The sequence below is a fragment of the Triticum urartu genome, chromosome 3A, assembly GCF_056163025.1.
Source record: "Triticum urartu cultivar PI428250 chromosome 3A, HENAU_Tu73, whole genome shotgun sequence".
Lineage (NCBI taxonomy): Eukaryota > Viridiplantae > Streptophyta > Magnoliopsida > Poales > Poaceae > Triticum > Triticum urartu.
The window spans coordinates 306,060,638-306,070,961 of NC_141875.1; the positions used below are offsets into that span (position 1 = coordinate 306,060,638).

The window sequence follows — 10,324 nt, forward strand, 5'->3', positions numbered from 1 at the left end:
ATGAGATGGTGTTGTTGAAGATGTTGATGGAGATGCGCCTCCTAAGGATGCGAGGGTTGTTGGTGATGACGATGGCGTCGATTTGCCCCTCTGGGATGAAAGTTTCCCCGACGGAATCGCTTCGTCGGAGGGAAAAAGTGCTCCTGTCCAAGTTCTGCCTCGAGATGGCGACACTCCATCCCGAAAGTCCTCTACTTATTTGTTGTAGGTCAAAAGACCTTATATACCAAAAGCTGGGCACCAGAGGTGGGCTGGGCAGCCCACCACCCACCAGGGCGCGCCTGGGGGCCCTGGCACGCTCTGGTGTCTTGTGGGCACCTGGCAGCCCCCCTCTGGTAACTATTTTCTCAAGTATTTTTTATTTATTCCAAAATAATTTTTCGTAAATTTTTAGCTCATTTGGAGAAGTGCAGAATAGGTAACTCTGATGTAGCTTTTTCAGGTCTAGAATTCCAGCTGTCGGCATTCTCCCTCTTTGTATAAACCTTGCATATAATGAAAGAAAAAGCATTAGAATTCTTCCATAAAGCATTATTATGCATAAAACATTATAAATAATAGTAGTAAAACATGATGCAAAATGGACATATCAATTCCCCCAATCTTAGACCTCACTTGTCCTCAAGCGAAAGTCAATATCGAAAATCATGTCCACATGTTTAGAGAGAGAGAGAGAGGTGTCAATAAAAACAAAATACAAACACCGTAGCATCATTTATATCTATCTATTTATATATAAAAAGTGATTGATGGGTTAGCCACAAAAAAGAAAAATAGATTAAAATTGCCACAATAATTAGAAAGATCTAACCATCTATTTGGTGGATTAATGATTAATAGCCATTAGATTTAAGTGATTAAAATTACCCACCATTGCCATTACATACATGGAAATTGGCCTTGGTTTAACATTTTTTTACATATATTCACGTGTATATCTTGCCCTATAGGCTAGAGCCTCCCGATTACTCCCGCAGCCGCTGCTGCTTTGCGCATGTTTTTATCTGGATGCCGAGGATGCATAAAGACCAGCTATACACATATTCACGTATATGTCTTGCCCTAGAGGCTAGAGCCGCCTAATCACTCCCGCCGTCACCACTGCTTTGTTGATGTTGTAATCTGGATGCTGAGGATGCATGAAGACCAGAAAAAACTCCTCTGTATTTGTCGCTATTGTTAGGTCTTTGTTTTTCCTAAAAATCTCCTATCTAATTGTCGATGTTATGAGGCCCCTGTTTTCCTTATGTTGCTGCCTCATCTAATCTGCTACAGGTCCAAGATGGTGGACGTCGACGTGCTGTACTCAAGCCTCTGAAAAATAGAAAAATTGTCCATACATGCTTACCTCAGATTCCTCCTAATAGCTAGAAGAATCATCAATCATGGATGTTTGATTACGATTACATACACAAATCAATCAGCACTCCGACATGATTCACTTCTTGGAGTGAACCTTTTCGGTCTAAAGACATGCAACCATACAACCAATTGCTAACTTCATCCAATAGCTCTACTGCAGCTTGCTAGGGTCACTACACCGACTATATATCTGAAGAGGGGCGAGTTAGCAAGAGAAGGTGAATAAGATAAATGCAAGTGATTTTATTTTTTTAGTTTTGCTTTTTCTTACGCCTTGAACAAGTTAGATGAAAAACTAATCTTTAATCATTAGTGAATCTGAGGTTGTTTCGAATTACTCTGTCTATTAGCAAAAACCTATTTTTATATTATATTTAGATCATAATGCATAGATATTGATTGCGCGTTTGTACTAATTTAGCCCTTCTATTTATTGGATTCAGAAAAAGATAATGCTATATCTATTCATGCATACCACCTATGTTAAATTGTTTACTAGAAAAGACACAGATCTACAGAGAGCTCAACAACCTATCGCATGCCTTACGTCGGGCTCAACCACCAAGTGTGTGTCGCCTGTGTCCGGCTCGACAACAAGACCTACAACCTTGACAAGGTCGGCTTCGCCACCGACGACCTCAAGGATGCCCAGCCGAGCGTATGCTACACCGCTCCCTGCTCATGTTCATACCACATACCTACCAGAGGAGATGGCGAAGATCATTTGGTGAAGAACACTTGGTGAAGAATGCTTTGAGAACCACTATGATGGATGATGGACCTGCGCCAGTGTACAATCACCATATTGGTCATGGCAGCCAATTCCGCTAGGAGAACCACTAGCCAGCGCAATTGGATATTGGAGAACCACTAACCAGAGTGTTTGGATATTGGAGAACCAGACGCACTTGATGTGCATAGGTATGGATCCTCTCAGCATCGTTGTCAATGTCTACAATGGTACAACTCATAGCCCTCGGTCACACCTTCTTTGAAACACAATAGTGCATTATGAAGGTAGTCAGATTGATGCGAGAAATATAGGAACAACTTACTATAGGTGGAGACATCAAGTTATAGCTTGTGTTTTTATAGTGGCATCATTAGTTACTTACCGGGTTCCTGTAAATTTGTTTCGAGCACAACCCATCAGTATGTGGAGCAAAAAGAAGTAGCGAACGGGCCACTATGGTCTAGATAGGAAGGTCAGCATTCTTGAATGGAAGTAAAAAAAAACTATTGTAAGACTGAGATGCTTAATGTTTGTTGTCATCCATTAGTAGATCAGGTGTGGTTAGAAAATGTTTTAAATCTTCCACACTTCTGCTATTTCTAGACGTCCTTGATTAATTCCAATCTGTCAATGCATAAAGCTTTAGCCCCTTGGGACATAATATATGTCATTTCGTACAATTTAGGCAATAGAATATTCTCTTAGAACAAATATTGATCAGGTAATCTCATTAGTTTTTAATATGATGTGACAAGATGCTTGAAATCCTGAAACTTCAGTGTCTTATCTTCAGTCTGTAAAGTCAATTTTGTGTTTTCTATAACAAATGATTGCGTGTCTTCAACTTTTTAGGCAACAGTGTTACGTTTGACGACAGTCTTATCTTCAGGGATGGAGAACTTCAACGACAAGTTTGCTGAAAAATATATGCCTGATTACCGAGGTAGGTACTCGACCATAACACTGTAGGTATATATCTCTATTTTCTTGCATGTAGTGATGGACACTACTTGCATGTATGTGTAAGTTGCACAAACAAACACATAAGATGGAAGAGAGAAAAGAAAATCGGTATTAATGCTTCTACATCCCCACATATATATTTGTAAATAATAATCAAGCCAGGTTCTCTTCTATGAATGCTTACTTTATATTATTGCCTCTTTTTTTTTTCCAAAAATGGGTTGTGATGTCGATCTATGTAAAGAAGTGTGCACAGAAGTTGGATAGTGGAAAGATGGACATGCTGAAAAAAATTAATCACAAAGTGAAAAGAAAAACAATTTCTGCATTCAAATTATCATAATAAAATTCGCTAATCTCCACTACCCAGAAGAACCAATAGGAAAGGAACTCAAATTAATCATAGGTGGGGTTACGCACTTCTTCATTCAGGTTAAGTCATCATGGGTTGTTGAGAAAAAAATTTAGAGCCATGCAAGAGGTCTCATGAGCAATTCTTGAAGCTAAAGATTTGAGATTATTCAATAGCCATTATTTGCATTTGAGTTGTGTCTGAACTTGAATCTTGAGTTACTAGGTTATCAGAGTAAGTAGAGAATGGAATATATGTAAGACCATCAATATACATGCTTCTTCTTGACTACTTATGTGGTTATTGATGTCTACTATTACCGAAAAAGGCTTTCGCCCCGCTTTATAAATAAAGCAAACCGCCAAGAGCACATACAGGGACTAGTTCAAAACACACACACACCCAAGTCTCACAACAATAGAACCAGAGGTACTGCTGAGGGCACAGCTCAACAAGCCCAAAACACACACGAAATAAGAAACAAGGCTCAGCCGGGGCCAAGGCCGGAGCCGGAGCCGGAGCCGGAGGGCAACAGACGACTAATCAGGCTCAGGAGGAGGCGGCAGAGGGGGCGGTGACAGGCGGACGGCCATCGAGCGGAGGTTGGCGATGAAGGCGGAGATGGTGTCCCGATCCCGAGGGCGGCTAAGCGGCCGCCAGAGCTGCAAGTAACCAGACAGTTTGAAGAGGGCATCAGTAGAGCATCGAAGAGGGGAGCGCTGAATCATAAGTTTATTGCGAATCGTGTAGAGCGTCCATGCTAGGACCCCAATCTCAAGCCACCTAATGTGGCGAGAGGGCAGCAGGGAGGCCTGTAATTCGGTGAAGAGGTCGGGGAAGTTGGAGTGGCATCAATCCCCACCAACTGCCTCTCTAAAGCAGCTCCAAACGAACTGAGAAGACACGCAAGAGAAGAAAATGTGGTTCGAGTCTTCGGGGGTATCACATAGGGGGCAGAGGCCAGAGCCCGGGCCATTGCGCTTGCGAACCTCAACTCTCGACGGAAGCTGACCGCGGATCCATTGCCACATGAAGATCCGGATTTCAAGGGGCAGGCGAATGGACCAAACCGTCTGGAGGGGCGGCGGGGCGGAGGAAGGGGCGATAGCCGCGTAGAGGGACTTGGTGGAGAATTGACCCTAAGGCTCAATGCGCCACCGAACCTCATCCGGGCCAGCATCAACAGTCGGTTCATGGAGAGCAATACAATCAAGAAGCTCATGCCAGGCGGCCACTTCCGGAGGCCCAAATGGCCTCTGGAATGCGAGGCGCCCTAAGTCAATAAGGGCCTGTTGAACTGAGATTGTAGGGACGACTGCGATGGAGAAGAGGTCTGGAAAGTGGGCCGCGAAGGGGGCGTCACCTGCCCGTCGGTCAAACCAGAACAAGGTTGCTGCTCCCGATCCAACTGAGATGGAGGTCCCAATGCGGAGGACGGGGAGCAGTTGGATGACCGACTGCCAGAACTGGGACCCACCCGACCGTTGGCAGAAGGCCAGAGGTTGGCCATGCAAGTATTTATTCCGGATGATGTCTAGCCACAGACCGCCAAGCCCTTGTGAGATGCACCAGAGCCAGCGGGAAAGGAGGGCAATGTTCATGCGCTTCGAGCACATGATGCCAAGGCCTCCCTACTCCCGGGGCTTGCAGATGTCGGGCCAACTGACCATATGATGCTTCTGCTTGTTATTGTCGCCAGCCCAATAGAAGCGAGATTGAATTTTAGCGATCTCGTGATGGAGGGTCTCGTGGAGGCTGTAGAAGCTCATAAGGAATAGGAGGAGACTGGAGAGCGAGGAGTTGATGAGAATCGTCCAGGCCGCCTTCGAGAGCCATCGACCTTGCCAAGGCTCCATGCGCGTTTGCAACTTGGTAACCATAGGGCGAAGGTCCGCCACAGTGAGCCGGGAGTCACTAATGGGTGTTCCCAGGTAGGTTGTTGGGAAGGAGCATAGGCGGTAGTTGAGGCGGTTGGCAATGTCAAGGGCCTCAGCCGGAGAATAGCCCATCACCATCACATCACTCTTGTCGAAGTTGATCTTAAGACCCGACATTTGTTGGAAGCAAAGGAGGAGGAATTTAAGGCTAGCGATGTCCGAATCCGAGCCTTCGACCATGATGATGGTGTCGTCAGCGTACTGGAGCAGGGAGATGCCAGTACCACTGGTCAAGTGGGGGGTGATCCCACGAATATGGCCCGCAGCCTTAGCCTTGTCCAGGATGGCCGCGAGAGCATCGACCACCATATTAAACAGGAACGGGGAAAATGGGTCACCCTGCCTCACCCCACAGAAAGTGGGGAAGTAGGGGCCGATCTCCCCATTGATGTTGACGGCCGTGCGCCCACACGAGACCATTTGCATAACCCGTGTCACCCAACGGTCATCAAAGCCTTTTCGCAGAAGGGCCAGCTAACAGTGTCATAGGCCTTATGGAAATCGATCTTCAGGAACACCGCCTTGAGGTGCTTGGAGCGGACTTCATGGAGGACTTCGTGAAGGATCAGCACCCCATCCAGAATATAGCGGCCTTGGATGAAAGCCGATTGGTTGGGGTGGGTAATACGGTCCGCGAGCAGGGTCACCCTATTGGCGTACCCTTTAGCCAGAATCTGGAAGATCACGTTAATCACCGTGATTGGGCGGAACTGACGGATGTCAGCAGCGCCAGAAACCTTGGGGATGAGCGAGATCGTCCTATAGTTAAGGCACCCAAGGTCGATGGACCCAACGTAGAACTCGTCGAAGATGGCCATGACCTCCGTCTTGATCACATTCCAGAAGCTCTGGAAGAACTTAACTGGAAGGCCATCCGGGCCAGGGGCCGAGGTAGGGTTCATGCCCTTGATGGCAGCCCAGACCTCGCCCTTAGAGAAGGGGGCCATAAGAGCCGCGTTCTCAGGCTCGGAAACAAGCTGGCGCCCGGACCAACAGTCAGGGGCCAGGGATAAGCCGCTCCGAGGAGCGGCTGTGAACAGGGACCTATAGAAGCCGTCGACGTGGGACCTAATGTCCCGCGGGGATTGCAGGAAGGTCGAGCCATCCCAAAGGAGGGGGATGGTGTTGCGCCTGCGTCGGCCATTTGCAATGGCTTGGAAGTAAGCCGTATTCGCGTCACCCTTCAGGACCCATTTCTGAGCCCCACGCAACCGCTAGTAGGCCTCTTCATCTGTGTAAATGATAGAGAGCTGATCCTCCAAGTCGTAGCGGGAGAGCCACTCCTCGGGAGAAAGGCCGGTAGCATCGGCACGAAGGTCCAAGGCTTGGATTGCAGACAGAAGAACCTTCTTACGCCCGCGGAGGTCACGCCCCAGGTTGGCGCCCCACCCCTTCATGAACTGTCGGCCTCGCTTGGCGCAGATGTGCCAGGAGTCGACAGCGGAGGGAGGGCGAGCAAGAGCCTGCAAGAGAGCCCGAGTCTCCAACCAATGGGCGCCGACCGCGTCGATGAAGCCAGCTTGGGACAGCCAAAATGTCTTAAACCGGAAACGGGGGAGGGGGGGGGGGACCGGGGGGCGTTCATCAGCGGAAGACAGGAGGGGGACGTGGTCGGAGCCAATCCGGGTGATGGCCCGGAGGGAGGCGAGGGAGCAACGGAAGTCCCATTCCAGGGAAACTAGGACCCGGTCCAGGACGGACTGGGTCGGGGCAGCCTGACGGTTGGTCCAGGTGAACCTGGCACCAACCCGGTCGATCTCACGGAGGCCAAGATCAGTAATGCAATCATTGAACATTTGCATAAGGGCAAAGTTGACATTGGCATTGCTCTTGTCCTCCGCACACCTAAGGAGATTAAAGTCACCCCCCACAACAACCGGCAGTGATGCAGCTGACACCTTCCGGTGAAGCTCCTCGAGGAAGGGTGCGAATCGGTTGTGGTCGGCAGGGCCGTAGAAAATAATGACCTCCCACTTGAAGTTAAGGGAGCGTTCAAAAATCTCCATGCTAACAAAGAACTAACACCCACCTCGAAGGTGGCATCCTTCATACCTAACAGGATGCCATCGGAATGGCCCACGGTCCCACTAGAAGGGAGCCAGTGCCAGGCGAAAAGGTGGGAGCTCAGGCGGTCAAGCTCCGGGAGGGAGAAATCCATACGCATGGTCTCCTGGATGGCCACAATATCAATGTGTTCTTCATGAATGTACTCGATGAGTTGGCGGTGGCGGCCATCATGGCCGAAACCGCGGATGTTCCAGAAGAGGGCACGCATCACGCAACCATTGAGGGGCTGCTTGACCCCAGGACACGAGATGCGCTTTGGGCGCGGAGAGCGGCCGTCCGAGAGCAGGTACGACCCGAAGCTCGGTAGCGGTCAGGGGGGGGGGGAATTCCACCAATCCTACAAGGAGGGGGCAGCCTCAGTTCCGCCGACTCGGATGACGAGTCGGGGGCCAAGAGCAGGTCTGCTCTAGCTGCAGCCAGCCTCCCGTCGAGGATCTCGCGGGCCCTAATGGCCTCGATCATGGCTAAGGTGGGGCCGACCTCCCCCCTAAAGATGATGGCGGAGTTGGTCACGATCTTCACAAGGTTTCCAAGCGGTACCGACTCAAGAGCAGAGAAGGAACAAGTAGCTGCCGAGGGAGGGACTGAAGGGGTACCTGGCTCCAGGTTTCGTGCAGCGACATGGAGCTCGGCCTGATCGTGGATGGGCAGCACCGGGCAACCCTCCGGGCGCGCTGCGTCCAGCCGAGCACTCCGGCGAGAAGCAGTCGCCGGAGAGGAGGCCGATCGGGCGCGCCGGGAGAAGGCCACGACGCGTGGAGGCGGAGGCGGGCCAGCCAGGGAGGTGGTCACCTGGGACTCCCGGCACAGGCCAAAGACCGCCGCGGGGAGTATCTGGAGAGCCGAGGTCGGAGTGGAAGACGGCGATGGCGGTGGTGGAGCAGGGTCGGTGACGAGATCCACCCGGGCCACAGGCGGGGCCGGGGACGACAGGGGTGCCGCGGCCGAAGACGGCATGGCGGCCTATGAGGCGACGACAGGAGCAGCGCCGGGGGAGGGATCAGGGGCGGCCGCCATGCCCCCGGCGAGCGGAGAGGGCGGGTCCTAGAACACCGACCCTGTAGGAAGGAGAACCAGGTCCAGGACCGGCCCGTCTGTAGTGGTGGAGACCGGGGAGCATGGTGAGGAGGCGGGGCAGACGACCAAGCCCACGCTGGAGGCGTCACTGGCGGCCGGAGACATGGCCACAGGATCGAGGGGGGCTCGAGGGGGGGACCCGGCGCGGCCTGGCGCCCATCCCCCCCATCGGCTGGGGGCGAAGGCGATCGGGACTGCGACCAGGAGGGCGAGTCGTCCGAACCCTCCCCGTCCTCCGACCTGCGGGAGCGGGAGCGGTGCCTGCCGTGGTAGTCCCCCCCGGTTCCCGGGTTTCCGCCAGGGGGCCCATCGTCGGTGAAGCGGGGGCGGTCGACGTGGTTGGGGGGCTCGGGGGCGATGCGGAGGTCGTAGCCCCGGTCGTTGAAGAAAACACGGACGGTGACGCGGAGCTTGGAGGAGTCTAAACACTTGACCTTGACCTGGACCTCCTCCTCCTTGCAGAGGGAGAGCTCGTCAACCACCACCACCTTGCCCAGGATCCGGGACATCTGGCGGATGACGAGCTCTGACCGGGCGATGTCGGGGAGGCCAGCCACAAAGATCCAAGTGGTGTCCAGAACAGCCACTTCAGGGGCGTCAAGGACCGGCTCGATGATGTCGACGACAAGCTGGTTGAGGGCGAGGGTGATCTGGCCACTACGAGTGGCGTAGCCGTAACTGACGGTGTCGGGGAAGATCACGGTGAAGATGTGGCCGGCTGTGGGAGTGACCGCCCAGTCCCACTAGCGACGGTAGAGGTGGTTGAGCTCAGCCTCAATCATCTCTGGGGATGCCACCCCGTCGACCACCGTAACGATCACCTGAAGGGAGGGGGTGGGCGGGGGGAGATCTGGGACCTCAAGATGGAAGTACCCTAGCCCCGCGATGTCGTGGCCGTACATCATGAGCTCGGATGTCCCAGGGCGGTCCGGGCATAAGGGAGCGGGGTGCCCTGGGTCCATGCAGATGTAGCAGCACTGGGGGTTGACATAGTTGATTTGCGAGTGACCGGCACCCCGCAATTGAAGCACGGGGGGCGAGGGAGGTTGGAGTCGGGGCCTGGGGCAGCGGAGGTGCCCGGAGCCGAGGACGGCGGTGCAGGCGGGTTGCCACGACCCATGCCGCGACGCTTCTTCTTCTTGGCAGGGCCTTGGCGGCTACGAGGGGGGCGCCGCCCGAGGTGGCTGCCGTGGCAGGGGCCGAGGGGCGGCACATATTTTCGGGGAGCCGGTGCTGCAGAAGGGGCTTGGACGCGGGGGGACGGGGGTCGAGCAGCACGAGCCGGGGACGGGCTGCGGCCCCGACGAGGCGCCGGAGAGGGCGAGCGGCGTCACGGTCTCCAGTCCCTCGAGGCGGTAGGGCGCGGGGAACGGGAGCGGCCCCGACCATCGCAGCGAGCCGGGGAGCAGTGGTCGTCCCGGCGGCCCTCACGGAGATCGCGCCGGAGCTCCTCCTCGCGGCGGAGGGCGTCGGGGGAAGGGCAAGGGGCGTCACGGTGGTCCTCGGCCCGCCGCTTGGGCCGGGACGTCCCGTCCTCCCAGTCGCGTGGCATGGCGGAGCGCGGTGGGGGAGGAGGAGACGCGGGAGGAGGGGGAGAGATGGCAGCGGATGAAGCGTTCGGGGGCGGCGCGGGGGCGGAGCGAGCGGAGTCGAGCGTGGCGGCGGAGGGAGGAAATGGAGCGGTAGGGAGGCCTCCAGGGAGCCAGATCGAGTTGCCCGGGGCATTGGGCCTAGGGCGCGGGCACAGCCCGGGAGAGGCCATCCAGCCCAACAGGAGGGGGGCGGGCCCAGAAGGGGGACAGGGCGGTTGGGCCGGCGCGCGGCCCAGAATGC

General features: G+C 53.8%; 1 pseudogene; it reads right to left on the reverse strand.

Moving 5' to 3' along the window:
- Positions 1-7,621: 7,621 nt before the first annotated feature.
- LOC147979529 (uncharacterized) lies at positions 7,622-10,043 on the reverse strand (annotated as a pseudogene).
- Between the last annotated feature and the right edge of the window lie 281 nt (positions 10,044-10,324).